The sequence below is a fragment of the Sus scrofa genome, chromosome X, assembly GCF_000003025.6.
Source record: "Sus scrofa isolate TJ Tabasco breed Duroc chromosome X, Sscrofa11.1, whole genome shotgun sequence".
Taxonomy (NCBI): domain Eukaryota; kingdom Metazoa; phylum Chordata; class Mammalia; order Artiodactyla; family Suidae; genus Sus; species Sus scrofa.
Genome location: NC_010461.5, coordinates 89,821,693 through 89,839,011, shown reverse-complemented (window position 1 = coordinate 89,839,011; position 17,319 = coordinate 89,821,693). Strand labels below are relative to the sequence as shown.

At 41.0% G+C, this 17,319-nt stretch overlaps 1 protein-coding gene across 6 annotated transcripts in view; it reads left to right on the top strand.

Annotated features, from left to right (window-relative positions):
- Window positions 909–17,319, top strand: part of ACSL4 (acyl-CoA synthetase long-chain family member 4) — a 77,241-nt gene continuing 60,830 nt past the window's right edge. For 2 of the 6 annotated variants that reach the window (XM_005673820.3, XM_013986330.2), the window contains exon 1: window positions 1,335–1,474. The gene's annotated coding sequence lies outside the window, so the exon portion shown is untranslated. 6 annotated transcript variants of the gene reach the window in all.

The window sequence follows — 17,319 nt, the reverse complement described above, 5'->3', positions numbered from 1 at the left end:
CTAGGTCACTCTCGATAAAGGAAGTTATATGTCTGCCACAGCAATGTTCATAGGCATATTATATATAAATGGGTGGGCCTGTTGGAAATGGGATGAGTAATCCCACTCAAAGAAGTAACATATAAAGGCTGTAGATTTATGCTCTCCAGTTGTGGGCCTCCAACCACCTATAGTGTCACCTGAGATGCTTAGTGAAGATTCAGACTTCACAGCCCCACTCAGATCCAGGTATCAAAGAATAAGTCTAGCCTGTAATCTGAGGTGGTCTATCCACCCCCCACACATGCAAACACACGTATGTTGTTACCTCCAGTAATTCTATGGGAAAATGGAAAATAGCAAATGAAATGACATGTCCATTCCCAGCAAGAAGAGGAAGCTAGTCCTCCATTATGTATCAAGGAACTGGAAGAATACTGGCGTTTTCTTTCTTGCGGTGATACATTCTTGGCAGTTGGTCGTGGCTCCTTTGCAATTATGGTCTGCCCCTTTTGAAGTCCCAAGACAGTTCGCCAGCATTTTATTTTTAACAACAATTTCTTGAAGGTCTTGGGAACTGTATTTGCAGGACTGGCTCAGAAGCAACGATCAGGGCCAGTAAGATGCCACAGTGCTGCGGTGACTTGTCCTTATCAGTTGTGAGCTCTTTGGCCATTACACCACCGTGGAAATGCAAGGCATAAAGTGAAAAGCCTGCATTCTTGTGATATTTCATAAACGGGGGTGACGGCAGGGGTCTCAACGCAGTGAGAGGCGAGATAAAGCGAAGACAGGCGTGAGCGCGGGCTCGGAGGAGCAGGGTGTCTTAGGCAAAGAAGGTTAAGATCTCTCGCCGAAGGGAGAACAGTCAAGTCCGAAGATGCTTATCTTGAGAGGGCAGGCTGGAAGATGACCCGAGGGCAACTTTCATTACAGGGTGGAGCCCTAAGAAGCGAGCGCAGGTGCGGGCGTGGGCCCGTTCCGCACCTCGCTGAAATCAGATAGGCGCCCGAACCTCCCGAAAACACGCTCCATCACGTTGCCTCGGGACAGGAGCTGGACCCCGCGGCAGAGCCGTTAGCCGGCTCGGCTCCCCCGCCGCACCCCCCTCCATCGCCCCCCTCCATCTCCCCCCGGCAGCCGCTAGCGACCAGCTCGGGGCTCCTCCTTTTCGGCTGACGTCGGGGCGAGCGGAGGCGGGAGCGTGGGTGGGCCGAGCGGGCCGTCGCCCGCGATTCGGCCGGCTGTGCCACACCACCGCGCGCCCCCGCTCCGCCCGCCCCTCCGGGCGCGTCTTTTCCGGGCCCGCGCCTCGCCGCGCCTCGCCCCGCCTCCGCCGGCCCTCCGGGTGCGCGCGCGCCGCTGCGGCTTTTTCTCCGGCCTCCGCGGCGCGCCCCTCCTCGAACCAGCGCTAGCGGGCACGCGGCTCCTTTCCGCCAGCTTCCCGAGTGCCCAGCGCCTGCCGGCTGCGAAGACGCCGTGGGCAGCGCCTCTGGTGAGTAACTGCAGCCCGCGAGGCTCCGGCCCCGGCACCTCTGTCCTCTGGCTGTGGCGGGGCCCCCGCTCTGGCCGTGCCACCGTCCCACACCTGAGCCCAGAAGAGGTTGAGGGGACGTTCCTGTTCCCGGAATCCGCTGGCTTGCTTCTTGAGCCCGCCCCCCTCGTCCGGGAAGATCCCTAAGTCCCGGTATCATCTCCTTTGCTGAGGTCTGGGGTCCTCGAGACCCTGGCTTGCCTCTACCTGCCGATCGCTGCCCTTCGAGGGGCAAAAGCATCTTCCTGATCGGGGTGCTAGGCTTTGCCGTGACCCTTTCCGAAGGAGCACATCAGCGACTCGCCAGACCTCCAAACGACCTTTAGGGCGCCCCTGGACCTCAGCTCCATTTTGTCCCCTTCCAGTCGCTGTCTGTCTGGGAGCTAGGGGGTCTCTCTGGCCCTGGAAGCATCCGCCCTTTGAATTTGAGGGATGCCCTAGGTTCCGATATCCTCTCAGCTTCCGGATCTTTAGGTGTGTTAGAAAACGGCTGGTTTCTAGCAGAAGCGGGCTCTTATTTTTTCCTGTTCTACCTATCTACATCCCTGTCCTCCGTGGGTGCTGTATATTTAACATTAGCTTTATTCACTTCCTCTTCCTCTCATTCGAGGGCCCTACAGAAAGAACTGTGGGTGATGTCTATCGCACAGAGGAAAATCGAGGAGAATATGATTCATTGCCTAACCCCCATTAAGGGGTTACATATTTTAAATAAGACGTCATTTCTCCTCTTGACTCCAGCATCTCCTCCTTCAAAAGGCATTTTTTTTTCACCCTCTTGAAATGACTTTGCCCTAAATCGCTCTTCACCTTAAAAAAAAAAAAAATCAATCATCGCTCTGAGAAACAACGGGGAGATGGAGAATAAGGACGAAATGGCATTTAAATGAATCTCTTTGAAAAAGCAAGCCATCTGCTTCATTGGTTAATGGTTTAATCAGCGCCTCAGTTTCCTCATTTACAAAAATGAGGATGTTGGAATGAGGGTTCCTTCTTGGGTTCTGATTTTAGGACCTCTAAATTCGCTCTTAGTAACATGTTGCTGCATAACAGAGATTGAACCTGATGAAATCCTCGTGTCTTGGTAGTTGCTTGTCACTTTAGTTTTTCTTTTGTATTGCCTCTGACTAATAGTTTTAACTGTTATTGGTACAGAAGGCTGTAAGGGGAGATTCAATGTCTGTACTGTCAATGAGCATATCAAAGATTTTAATAGTCTAAGGCCTCTTCCTTGAATTGTAAAATAGCGATGAAACCCGCTAAAAGGTGAGACCTGTAAGACTCCTCTAAGAATTAACACTCTCTCTGCCATTCAGGTGGAGGATGAAACATTAAACTGTTGGTCTACTGGCAACATAGAATGAAGTACCTTATTGTTCTGGTAGGAGAAGTGATTTGACCCTTACAAATCCACGGAAGGTTTACGCAACAATGGAAATCTTGATTACATTGGTTCCCCCCCCCCAAAAAAAAAAACCCCTACTTTAAAAAGAAGTGATTCAGATTAAGATTTTTGTTGAAGTGTTTTTTGGGGGGTTGGGGTGGGATGGGTGGAGAAAGGAGAGGCTTGCCCAGTTGAGTGGAGAAGAGAAATGAATTGGGACCCTGGAGGGGCTCTGGTTCCAGTTCCAGCACTAATTCATTATATCACCTTGGACAAGTCACTTTTCCTCTCTTCAATTTAGCTTCTGTAAAAGAGTCTTGATGTTGGTAGAACGACCCATAAAAGTCCACCAATTTGAAATATATATAAAATGCAATTTGCATTTTAAGACTGTGCCATAAATCCTTAGTTGAAGTTAAGGCAAATCCTTAGTTGTTTAGGACGTTTTTCTCTAGCATAGATCTGCATGTACTAGTTCCAGTCTACATATGCAGAATTCTTAACTCATCCTTATCAAGTGAATTACTGTAGGTGGAAATCTAGAAATTGGGGAGCATTTTATAGAAGCCAGGTATTGTTAACCTAGGCTTGCAAGTGAATTGTGTACAATACCACGCTTTATTTATTTTTAAATGTTCAAGGCTTTTAAGAAATTTGTACAGAAATGTATACATACTATCTTGTGACTGTAATTGGCTAGGCATTTGAATATGCAGGCATCTCATTCACTCATTCATTTGTTCGTTCATTCAACTTAACTCCTTCCTCCATCTGTTGCTGATTTCGTGCCAGGCCACTCGGATATGATGGTTAAGAAGACAATCCTTACCCTACAGAGTTTAATTTCATAGTCCAGGATGGTGGTGATGGTGGTGGGGGTTGTGGAGAGACAGTTTGTATGTCAGTTTATTATTTTTTTTATTAGCAATGACAATCAAATCAGGGAAATAAAATCCTGGGGAAGTTAAATCTCCACAGGGGAGGAGGAGATGATTTTATTAATTATAGCCTGTAGACTGTCTTCTTGGCATTACCCCCCTTTTTTTTCTTTCCTTGACTTTCGGTTACTGAAGCTTTAGCAAAAAGAAAAGCTTTTATTTTTCACTCTTGCCACTGGCTGGTTTTATATCCTCTTTCTTTCTAACTGTTTAAGATAGTTTTAGATTCTCATAAAATTGTTATACACACACACACACACACACACACACACACCCTTTCCTTTTCTCTACTGGTAACATCTGGCATAATTGTAGCAGAATATCATGAGGAAATTGAAATACATTCCCTCCACCTGAATCAGACTTCCCCAGTTTTACATGCACTCATCTGTGTGTGTGTATGTAGTTCTAGGCAGTGTTATCACATGTGTAAATTCCTATAACCAGCACCATAGTCAACATACCGAACAGTTTCATGATGCCAAAGATCTCTAATGTTGCCCTTTTAGAGCCAAGACATCTCCCTCCCTCTCTGACCCCTGGCAGCCACTGACCTGTTTTCCATGCCTATAATTTTACCATTTCATGAACACTGTATACATGAAATCCTACCACATGCAATCATTCAAGATTGGCCTTTTTTTTTTTTTTCTTCACTCAGTGTAATTCCCTGGAGATTCATGCAGCGAATGTGTCTTGTATCAACAGTTAGTTCCTTTTCATTCCTGAGTAGTATTCCATGGTATGGATGTATCCCTGGAGATTCATGCAGCGAATGTGTCTTGTATCAACAGTTAGTTCCTTTTCATTCCTGAGTAGTATTCCATGGTATGGATGTATTATAGGCATCTGGCTATTTCCTGTAGTTTTTTTAACCTATTATGAATAAAGCCCCTATGAATAATTGTGTACTGGTTTTTATATGGACATAAATTTTCATTTCTCTGGGATAAATACCCAAGAGTGCAATTGCTGGTTGTATGGTAACTGCGTGTTTAGATTTATAAGGAACTGCTGAACTGTTTTCCAGAGTGGCTGTGCCTTTTGACATGCCCCCCAGCAGTGCATGAGTGGTCATCATCCTTGCCAACACTTAGTGTTATCACTGTTTTTTATTTTAGTCATCCTGATAGATGAGTGTGTAGTGTTAACTTGCCATAGTTTTAATTTGCATCTGCCTGATGGCTAGTGATGCTGAACACCTTTTCATGTGCTTATCTGCCTTCTCTGTATCCTTATCTGTGAAATGTGTTTGTTCACGTCTTTTGTCCATTTTATAGTTGGACTTTTTTTTTTTTTTTTTTTTTTTAACTGTCGAGTCCTGAGAAGTCTTTATTCTCAGTACTTGCACTTGGTTGGCCACGTGGTTTGTAGATATCTTCTCCTAGCCGGTAGCTTGTCTTTTTGTCCTCTTCTTACGTTTTGTTTCACAGAACAGAAGTCTTTAATTTTGATGTGGTCCAGTTTGTCAGTTTTTCCTTTCATGGGTCATGGCTTTCGTGTCAGGGGGTCTTATGGACCATTGTCATGTAATGTTACACCTTGCTGTTCTGTATAAGATCCAGTATTTCTGTAAGCAGGGTGAACATTTTTTTTTTTCCTTGAGCAGCTTTGGAGCTCAGGTGTAGTCTGGGAATAAGTGGCCTTGATGGCTTAGAGTGGGGATACATGCTCATATGTCCTCTCACCATGTGAAAATGGCTGCCATCCTTTTGTGCCTTAAAAAGTACCATTTCTGCCTTACCAGGCAGTCAAATGTAACATTAAAGTGAATATTTTAAAATTAAGAAGACACGTCATATGCCAAGGAGATTTTTGGTTTCACTTTCTAAATTTAAAATATGTTGGCAAAACTGTATAGTTTTAAATCAACATTTCTGGTAAGCAATCCAAAGGAAAAAAATTTGTGTTCTCATTTAAATGTTCTTTGAATTAGACTTACGCATTTGACGTAGTGAAGTTGCAAATATCATGATAGATTTTGTAGTTTTTTTCTGCTAAGAATAATGAGCACAAGACTTGAATCTGTCTGTCTAGACTGCATATTTTCCTTTTGTAATAGCTACTTAAATGTTCATTTTAATTATCTTTTAAAGTAAATGTTAGTTGTAAGGTGACTTACACTGTTATATTTTGAAAAATGTATGTGCCCAAATTATGAGAAGAACTTACAGGAAAAACTTAGTGATTGATTTTGAGAGTATTCATTTCTGTAAGGTGTTACTTAAATTATTACTCATTCCTTCAGTGTTAACCATATTTGCTCAAATAAGTGTAGAGCCAGGGTAGTGGTTTTTTATTTGAAAAAGATTAATCATTGGCATAAGACAAAGGCCAGTAAAATACTGCCGGTGGCCAAATCCTGCCCACCACCTGTTTTTGTAAATAAATTTCTATTGGAATACAGCCACATCCATTCATTTGTGTGTTGTCTGGTTGCATTCGAAATACAGTGTCAGAGGTGAAACAGAGAACTTATGGCCCTAGAAGTCAGTCTACTCTCTGGTCCTTTACACAAAAAGTTTGCCCAGAGATAAAGCAACCTTATAAATTATTGAGTCTCTAGGTTATAAAGGAAACTTAACAAACGTTACCTTGACTTTTCGTAACTCTTGGGTATATTTCCCTGGGAAACTGTAGTTTGGAAGAGTGTATTCATTTTCTATACAAAGTCTAAAGGCACTGTGGTCTAGGAGCAACATCAAGGAATGGATGGAGAGGTGGGAAGGTTGATTTTGTTGGGGCTGTTGTTAAATGAGGGCTATTTCAATGCGAATGTCAATTTACAAGTATGGCAGCTTAGTGAGATTCAGAAAGATGCCTATCCAGTCGTGATGTCCTTTGGAGACCCTGTTGTGAGCCAGACTGGTAAGGACCGAGCCAAGTATGACAGCATTGTGGCTCCTGCTCCCAAAACGACTGTGATCTGTGATCTGTAAACACATAGTAGTAGTTTGAGCCTGTCAGTTTGAGCCTCACAGCTTCCTTTGGTAAGTCAGAAGTTGTTACTTTAGTTCTTTTAAATTACCTGCCTACCAGTGATGTTGAAAATGGAAATTGAGTTAGGACTGTTGGGTGTATATTTGGAAAGAAATGGGTCCCTGCCTCACATCATACACAAAAATAAATTAAGGATGTATTTAAAAAATCTAAATATATATTTAAAAAATGTCTGGAAGGCATAAGACACCATAACAAAGTATAAAAGGCATATGTGACTGGGGAAAAATAGCTTCTACATACATGGCAGAAGCTTTAGTTGACTTCCATTTACCTGACTCACTATGTTAAATGATATTCCTCATTTCTTTTGTAAAATACACTGTGCACTGAACACTTGCTATTAGCAGGTTGGTCACCAGTTGGTGACAGTAGGCTTGTGGCCCCACCTGTAGAACAGATGCCCTTATTACTGAACCTATACATGCTCATTCTTGTTTTTGTAGATATGTAATGTCTCTTCTTTTCTTTTGTCTTTCTGGGCATACCCACGGCATATGGAAGGCCGGGGTCGAACTGGAGCTGCTGCTGCCAGCTTACGCCATAGCCACAGCAACGTCAGATCTGAGCCACGTCTGTGACCTACACCACAGTTCATGGCAGCACCAGATCCTTAACCCACTGAGCAAGGCCAGGGATTGAACCTGCATCCGTATGGATACTAGTCTGGTTCATTACTGCTGAGCCACGATAGGAACTCTAATTTATTTTCATATTTTATAACTTGATATGGTCTGAGTAGTGGGGAATAGAAGTTCTTACTGAATATTTACAGGTGAAACAATGTGATGTCTGAGATTTGCTTCAAATTAAATGAGGGTAGAGGTGCAGAGTGCCTAGAGATGTGAAAGAAATAAAATTTAGCACATACAGATAGTTGTTGAAGCTGGGGGATAGGTTCATTATACCAAAACAAATGGGATGTTTTGGAAAGAGTAACGAAAGCAAGTTATTACTGTCCATCTAGGTGTAGGTAAGACAATGCTAAGATTTGTATAAAATAAATATAGAAATCTGAAGTGTTCTTCACTCATAGTTCCTTGCAAGTGTCTTTTAAGTTCTTTGAAATCCTACATTTTCTAAGAATTCAGTTGAGATTTCCTTAGAGTCAGTAGGCCTGGAGTTAAAGAAATGTTTTGGCCTCTTGGCCCTTTATCAAAAGTTTGATGAATGAGTGTACATTTACCACTGATAAAATAAAATGAAGATAAAATGAAATGTTTGTCATGTGCCTATTTTTTTATGATTGTTCACCTTAATTGACATTTTCAATTTGCTAATCAACTGTTCCAAATAACATTAGATAAAAAGGTTTCTATTATGTAATATCTATGATATATAAAGAGCTCCTACGGATCAACAAGAAAAAGGAACCCATTAGAAAAAGTGGCAGAGGGTTTTGAATTGGCCTTTCTCAGACAAAGAAATTAAAATTACGATTAAAAAAGAAAAGATGCTCAAACTCACTCTGCTAATTAGGGAAATGAAAACCATTTTTCACCAAATACATTGGCAAAAACTTTAGTATCCACTTTTAGAAAGCAATGGGCACTGTCATACACTGTTAATGAGAGTGTGCATTGTGTAGCTTTTTGATAAAGAACATCAAAATCCTCTCATTTTAAAATGTACATGTATTTTGGGCCAGCCGTTCTGCAGAGCACTGTTCTGGGGAAATAGCTGCCCATTTGTATAAAGATAGGTACAAGATTTCACTGCAGTGAAACTGGTCATACCAGTGAGAACTTGGCAGCAACCTGAATGTCCAGCAGAAGGGGAATGATTTAAATAATAACATGTTTTATGGAATAACATGGGGTTATTAAAGGAAAGAAACCCCTCAGACCTATATAAACTGCCATAGGAGTTTCAAAGTAGGTTGTTACAAGGGGGACGCACAGGGGAGGAAGTTATAGAACAGTCCATAAACCATAATTCCGCTTACCCGGAAAAAACCCCCAAACCTTACCATGTGTGTGGATAACACAAGAAGGTGTGATTAACATACACCATGAATACTTCTCTCTAGGTGTTAGAGGAAGGCAGTATAGCGTTACTTTTACTTTTTACCCCATACAATTTCACGATGCATGTTAACTTATGATGACTATTTTATTTATTGTTTTCAGGTTTTTATTTTATTAATAAACTCTATTATACCTTTATTTTCTCTTCTGTACAAACTTTTAAAAGGCATCCTAATGGTGTTAATAGACTATTTTTTAGAGGCGTGCTCCTTTTTATTTATTTTTTTAAATGATTTTTACTTTTTCCATTATAGCTGGTTTACAGTGTTCTGTCACTTTTCTACTGTACAGCAAAGTGACCCAGTTATACATATATATACATTCTTTTTCTCACATTATCCTCCATCACGCTCCATCACAAGTGACTAGATATAATTCCCAGTGCTAGCCAGCAGGATCTCATTGTTTATCCACTCCAAAGGCAATAGTTTGCATCTATTAACCCCAGACTCCCAGTCCATCCCACTTCCTCCCCCTCGCCCTTTGATTACTGTTTTAATAGTAATTATACAGATTCCTCATGGGCAGCATTTACACACTGGAGGATACTTGCAGTGTAATTCCTTCATTGTGCCTTATAGAGTGACACTGTGCTAGAAATGGAGCGAGTGAGTGCCTGCTTAGTGAGTACTCAGGTAGTTTTCAAAACAATTTTCCTCCCTTTGTTAAAGTACTGTTTATATTTTCTAAATTTTCTGCACTGAAAATATTAAGTGTGAAGAAGAATAAAAAAAACATAATCTCATACCCAGAGAGATCTGTTGTCAACTTTGGGGTACATATGCACCCTTATGTTTGTGTACACACATGCATGGATGCTCACATGCACACGTGTGCACACACACGCACATGTGCAAACATACATGTGCAAATACATGTATCTCTTTTATACAAGAACGGGTTCTTGCTGTACATACCGATTTGTAACTTGCTTCTTTTAATTTGACTCTCTATTGTGAGCATCTTCCATGATCAGTAACTCTGAATAAGTGAAAAAGACACCTTAGTGGGAAAAAGAACAACACTGTGTCATGTAGATGCAGTGTTCTAGTTAAAGTAACTGATTTCCAGAACAAACTATAATCTTAAAATTATGGTCACCAAAAGTAAATAACCAAGGAATTTGAAAATGCTCAGGGTTAAACCAGTTCAGTTCTGTTTTGAATTTAACTATTATAATGATGTAAATGCAAGATATTAAAATGTTATCAGCATGGCTGTGGCTGTGGCGTAAGCCGGCAGCTACAGCTCCGATTCGACCCCTAGCCTGGGAACCTCCATAGGCGGTGGGTGTGGCCCTGAAAAGACTGAAATAAAATAAAATAAAAGTTTTTTAGGAATATTTTGGGTGGAGTTTGGTTTTAATGACAGTTTGAAAACTGAGCTTGGACAGTTATCTTGGTTCAAAGAAAAACCAACTGCTGTGACTAATTTTCAATAAAAGTGTGGGTGTAGTTGTGTTCTTTCATAACTTATAAAAGTAAAGAAAATCTGGCTCTCTGTAGCAACATGAAACTTGGTCAGTGGTATCTCAGTCCAGAGTGTGTCAAATGGAACATTAGGAGAAACGTGTTGCAGGACCCGGTTTGATTTGGGCAAGTATGTATGTATTCTGCTCGCACGTCCTCTAGAAGCGTTCATTTAGCACATCCACTGAAGGCTTATTATAATCATTTCTCGGTTTATGCTGTGGCACTTAGAGGTGAAAATACCTTACTTTACCATGAACTCCACAGAGTATTTCACAAAAGAAGAGTTGGCCTCGTAGCCAATGGTGTTAATGTGAGAGCCCAGCGTAGCTGCTCAGATTTTTGTCGTGGCCATTGGAACAGTGTCCCTGTTCTCCAAGGCCATGCATCCTGTGCATTTTGGCCTTTTTAGATTCGATTTTGCAGCCAGAGGATTTTTTTTTTCCTTTCATAAGTGCTGTGAAGCTAGCAGATTGTATGAGGGAGTCAGAAGAGAGGTTTGCCATTTCTCCCTTGATTCATGGCAGGGGCATGTGACATTAGACTATGACAGAGGTGTTGAAAACATTCCTGGTAGAGTCTAGTGATTGTTAGGAAGTTAAGGCATGGCGAAATACCTGTTTTCTCTTAGGTATTCTGTTTATTACCTTGAATGTATACCTAAAGCATTTTAATACTATAAACGAGTAATTACAGGATATTGAAGGACCACTCCCCTGGGGGTACCCAAGTAATGAGTCATCACAGAAAGCCTGGAGAAGTGGGCAGAGCTGCTCTCCCTGAGATGGCGGTCATTCATTTTTCTCAGAATATGTTAGTCATTTCTGCTTTTCAAATGAACTGAAAGCTGAAAACTTCCCGCAGACAGGAAACAGGAACTTGGTTGAATGAGCTTAAAGTTCAGTTATGGCTTTGGAAATAGAAGAGAAGACAGAGCTAGCACTGGTATCTCATGGGGCCAAATCCAAGGAAAAGATGCTGTGTTCCACATGACTACCAAAGATGCTAAGTTGAGAAGAAGCTGAAAAAAAGGGCACTGAGAACTCTACTCAGCATTCTGTGTTAGTCTACATGGCAAGAGAATCTGAACAAGAATGGATGTGTATATATATATATAACGGAAACACTTTGCTGTACACCTGAAACGAATACAACGTTATAAGTCAACTATACTTCGGTCAACTGTAAAGCTGTATTTTTAAAAAGTAGTTAAGAAGTCATAACTTGACTGAGGGGTGGAACCAGGGAGAAGTAGCTATAAACAACTGTCGAATGAATATGTTTCAGACAAACAGAGCAGCAGATGAGAAAAGCAGGCCAGGGATGGTGGTATTCTTGTACTTGGAAAAAACAGAAACCTTCAGGATTTGGTCAATTGCAAATAAGCCTTTGGTAAAATATTTGGGATTCCCTCTGCCCAGGCATTTCCTTGCAGGAGTAGGTTAGAATTTCTGTGAAGCAAGTGGTTTCCATACCCTGGAAACTAGAAAAGGCAGGGGGCAGGCTCACTGTTTGGTGAATTATAGCAACCTGCAGTTGGGAAGCTTTATCGTGTTTATTTCTCCACATAGAAAGAAATGTCAGCATTAGCATATTTCCTTAAATATAGTTACATGTTACACATTTCTAAACAAAATGACTGCACTTGTAAGGATGTTATACAACTCAAATTTTCCACCAGAAATTTTTGGATTCGTCTGCTTAGGGTTTTTTTCTGTCAAGTATAAAGGCCAGGGTTTTTATGAGGAAGCAGGTTTTTAATTTACGCCCATATTTACATTAATTTTAATATTCCCTTGATCACCAAGAGATGGTTGAGTATTAAAATGTTGGTAGGGGAATAGCTTTCTTTAGGAAGTATCCCCCAAAGAAATTTACTTCTTTACGAGTAATTTGTAAAAGACAACTGCAAAATGGAAACCTCGCTGGTGAATCTCTCGCCTTTTTTAAAGTATAGTTGATTCACAGCGTTGTGTTGATTTCTGCTGCACAGCAGAGTGACTCAGTTTTATATATATATACACACACATATATATACATATGTACATATATATAAACATTCTTTTTAAAAAAATATTCTTTTCCATTATGATTTAGCATAGGCAGTTGAATATAGTTCCCTGTGCTATCCAGTAGAACTTTGCTGTTTCTCACCTCCTTTTTTATGCCTGTTTTCCAAATGGAGTCCCCTAACCTCACTTATACAGCCTTTCTTCTGGGACAGAGTGGGTAGAACTGAATGAGGGATGATTCTTGACCTCAGATGTACAAAGTATTCAGTGGGGTTAAAAAGACACCTGCCCCAGCCATGCTGGCCGAATTGAATCCTAGCTCAGTAGGGTCACTCTACCAAAGTGGTGCCTCTGGCTCTTGGGAGAAGAATATTTCAGAGCTTAGATATAGCTTGCCAACCCCTGTCTTATCTCGGTGGTACCCCGCGTTTGAGCCATCTTTCTTGGGTTACATGAAATGTTTGCATGGCGTAATTGGCCTATGATGGCAATGATAGACGTGGTGCAATGGGAGAGTTCTTCCTAACTCAACTTTCAGACAACTGATCTTTTTCTCAAAAAGTCCCTAAGCCTAGAGATTGTAGTTTTTTTTTTTTAACCTCTTAGGGGGTAAACTGCTTGCTTACAATCTTGTTTCTAGTTGTCTGCAACTGAGGAGGACTCTTGACTACCTTCCTTCCTGCCTTTGATCAAAGGGTCATGTTGCTTAGGGCGCTGGCCACAGGAAAGAAGTGTTGGATGCTACACCAGGGCATGACCAAAGGAGTAGGAGGTGGCCATGAACATGTGGTCTGTAGCCAGAATGTACTTTGAGTTTTGAAAACTAGGACTCTCAACTCTAGTTTGTACTTTGGAGACATAGTTTAAAAACAAGTTGTAGCCTATCGAATCCCTAAGCTAAGAGTATATTGAGAGGCCCTGTGGTTGTTTAATTTGACGATGTCACAGTATGCAGTGGAAATCTGCTAAATCGAGTCAAAACTCTATTCATCTTTTTCAAAGACGGGATTGTTATAAAACACATATATGTTACTTTAATGACGTTGATGAGATGCAAGCAACTCATTCTGAAACAGTTAATCTTGTTTAAGATTTCTAGAATTACTTTTCAACCTAGAGTTAATTTCTTTAATTTTGCATCGTCCTTAGCTAATGTGACACTAAGGCCATTTTATTTGTCTGGTTTCTTACAGATGTCATAACATTTTGGCATGAGATCATGAGAAAATGTTTCTTCTGCTTTGAGAGGAGTGATTAGGGAATTTGTTTAGGAAGGAAAATCAGTTCTTAGATTTGTTGCTTCTGCTGCTGACCTCTATCTCCTCTGTGAAAGGAAATCAATGATGTTTCAAAGTCACACAGATACATATTCGAATTGCATAAAATTGTTCTGTGGAATGAGCTAAACCTTTAGAATGTGTGTTGAGTTTGGTACTTGGCCAGGTCTGGGGCCATGTCCTGCTATTGCCAGAGCCCTCCTTTAAAAAATTTTTTTTTCTTGCTTTTACTGCCCCATTGTTGATGAAAGATTAGGATGTTGCCTGGGCTTGGTACCAGGTGCTGAACCTCCATGTCTTTCTCTTCTGCTTTCAGACATAGCAGCCCTGGAAACCATAAGATGGAGGTGCCGGGAGCAGTTAGAGCATACTTTTTCTTATTCTTTAAAAATATGGCCTGTGGCTGTCACACAGCCATCAGACCTCAAGATGCATGGTCAACAGAGAACGTTTGTTTTCAAAACCCCTTCTGTGACCTTAGTTTTGCTTTCAAAGAAGAGTAAGCAACAGATTGTACATAGGAAAGCAGGCTACGTTCTTATCATGTGCAGATGCTTCAAGGAGGATGGAATTATAACCTAATTGAAAGATGATATATTTTCACTTAAATATTCACAGAAATAACTGAAAAGGGATGTTTTTTGCTTTTTAGGGCTGCTCCCGCGGCACATGGAGGTTCCCAGGCTAGGGGTCTCATCGGAGCTACAGCTGCCAGTCTACACCACAGCCGAGCTGCGTCTGCAAACTACACCAGAGCTCATGGGAACGCCAGATCCTTAACCCACTGAGCGAGGCCAGGGATTGAACAGGCAACCTCATAGTTACTAGTTGGATTTGTTTCCACTGTGCCACAACAGGAACTCCACAAAGGGATGTCTGAAAGGCAGATAACATTGAAGATGCAGCAGAAGTTCAGTGCTTTAGGGATTCATGGGTAATATCTGCTAGTAGGAAATATCAACACTGTTGAAACTGTAGCAAGCTTCTTGGCTGACCTCTGTGTGGGGATACATAATTCCCCTTCCTTAAACAGTGTTTCATTGAGATGAGAAAAAGACTCCTGCTCTGCTTGGGAGTTTTTAGTACACTGGTGCTTCTCTTTAAATCTGTTTTTGAAATTCTTGTTTTGGATCTCATCTTATGCAAAAGTGCCTTTTATTGACACATCTTCAATATTCAAGCAATGAAACTGTAAGTTTACCTCTGTTGAGTGTGTTCCAATAATGGAAGTAACCTATTCCAAGTTTCACACTTGCCAGAGTAGTTCTGTAACCAGAAGGTTATAACCTGTTTGCAATAGCTGGATAGTAGTCTGAAGATGAAAATGATCGAGGCCTTTTAGTTTTTGGTTGGTGTTTTTTATCACTGCATTTTTCCTTTCCATTATTCCTTTTCAGAACTTCACGTTCATCCTTTGGCTTTGTATAGCTTTCCTTGTCCCAATTTCTTCTTCTTCTTCTTTTTTTTTTTTTTTTTTTTTGCTTTTTAGGGCCCCATCTGTGGAATGTGGAGGTTCCCAGGCTAGGGATCCAATTGGAGCTACAGCTGCCGGCCTACGCCACAGCCACAGCAACATCAGATCTGAGCCACATCTGTGACCTACACCACAGCTCACAGGCAACATCGGATCCTTAACCCACTGAGCGAGGCCAGGCGTCAAACCCACAACCTCATGGTTACTAGTTGGATTTGTTTCCATTGCTCCACAACAGGAACTCCTCCTTGTCCCAATATTTCAAAGAAGTTTTTTTTTTTTTTTTTTTTTTAAAGAAAGAATCCATTTTGGGCAAGCCAGCTGGTACCTAAGGAGTCACAGGTATAACTGGATAATCCCAGAGGGTAGCTTTTATTGTTAGCTTTTTAAAAAGTATATAAGGGAGTTCCCGTCGTGGCGCAGTGGTTAACGAATCCGATTAGGAACCATGAGGTTGCGAGTTCGATCCCTGGCCTTGCTCAGTGGGTTAAGGATCCGGCATTGCCGTGAGCTGTGGTGTAGGTTGCAGATGCGGCTCGGATCGTGCATTGCTGCGATTGTGGTGTAGGCCGGCAGCTACAGCTCTGATTCGACCCCTAGCCTGGGAACCTCCATATGCTGCGAGAGCAGCCCAAGAAATGGCGAAAAGACAAAATAAAATTAAAATAAAAAGTATATAATCATCTGGTTGGGCTATTATTATAGGGTTGAGGTTGGCTCACAGGCGACCCTCCTTCCCTATTCTACATGTATGTCTGTTCTGTGTTAGTCTCATGTCCACTTGCAGTGTTAGCTATTGAATAGTAAGCTCCACAAGGACAGGGCCGAGTGAAGGCTCACTGAATTTTTCCTGAACGAATATATGTGCTCATACCTGTAGCTGCCCAGGACTTAGGAAACTCGATTTTTAAATACTACAAGAGAGTTGTTACTTGCTGTACTTATTTTTGATTCCTTCCCTCAAATGTTCTCGTGGTGGTTACGGTAACATCACTTTCCTCTTACGAAATTCTCTGCATGTGTCATTAAGTCTTTGTAATCCTCAGTTGTCATCCTAGAAGGCATAGTGACTTTCTACCAAAGAAGACTTATTCCACCATATTCTTGTTTAAATGTAGGGATCTCTTAACCAAATGGATTTTTTTTTTCTTCTAGATTTAAAGAAAAATGTGATCTTAGTACATGGCTTTTTAAAAAAAAAATGTTTCGTTTTGGAATAATTTTAGATTTATGGTGAATCTATAAAGATAGTTCAGAGGTCCTGATATCTTTCCCCAGCTCCTCCTAATGTTAGCATTTTTACATAACATTGGTGCAGTATTCTTAACTAAACTATAGAATTTATTTGGATTTCCTGAGTTTTTTTTTTTTTAAACAAAATATTTTTTTCCTGTTCCGGGATCCAAAATTGTTAAACACGTTTATTTTAAGAAACATGTATGGCTAAAAAGACCAAAAAAGGTATGGATAATCCCCCTACCCAGAGACAATTATTGGGATTTTTTTAGGATATATCCATCCATATTTTTTTCTGTAGATCAGTCCATTCCCCCCAAACTTTTTGGATTCTCCTAAAAAACAAAATGTGTGTGTTTAAAAAACATTTTATTTTATGGTTCTGCTTGTGGCATATGGAAGTTCCTGGGCAGCTGTGACCTACTACCATCCTGCGGCTATGCCGGATTCTTAACCCACTGTGCTGGGCTGGGGATCTAACTCTTGTCGCAGCAGAGACAATGCTGGATCCTTAGCATGCTGTGCTCCAGTGGGAACTCCACAAAATATGTTTTATTTACCATTTTGTAATTAGCTTTTTTACATTTAATATAGCATTTACTTTTTGGTGTACATCTTCCCATGTGTGTTATTTTTAATGTAGTTTAATCTAGACCCCATCCTTAGTTATTTTGTTGTTTCCATTTCTTCATGATTTAAGGCCAAACTGCATATTTTCCCAATCTTCCCCCTCAACAAACCTGAAAAATAGGACACTTTTATCAGTAACAATGGCTCATTAAGCCAGTGATTCTAAATATGTGTGTATTGGGTTGAATCATTTGAGATTGCTATTTTTTGTATGTAACAGCTTTTTGACTATCAGCGATTTGATGTGGTTCAACCTAAGAGTTTGTAAAAGCTTTCTTGGTTATTCTAATCCCTTTTCTCCCTTCTTACTTCACTGAGAATCCCTGGTCTCTTTACTAAGAATCACTGCATTTAGAATG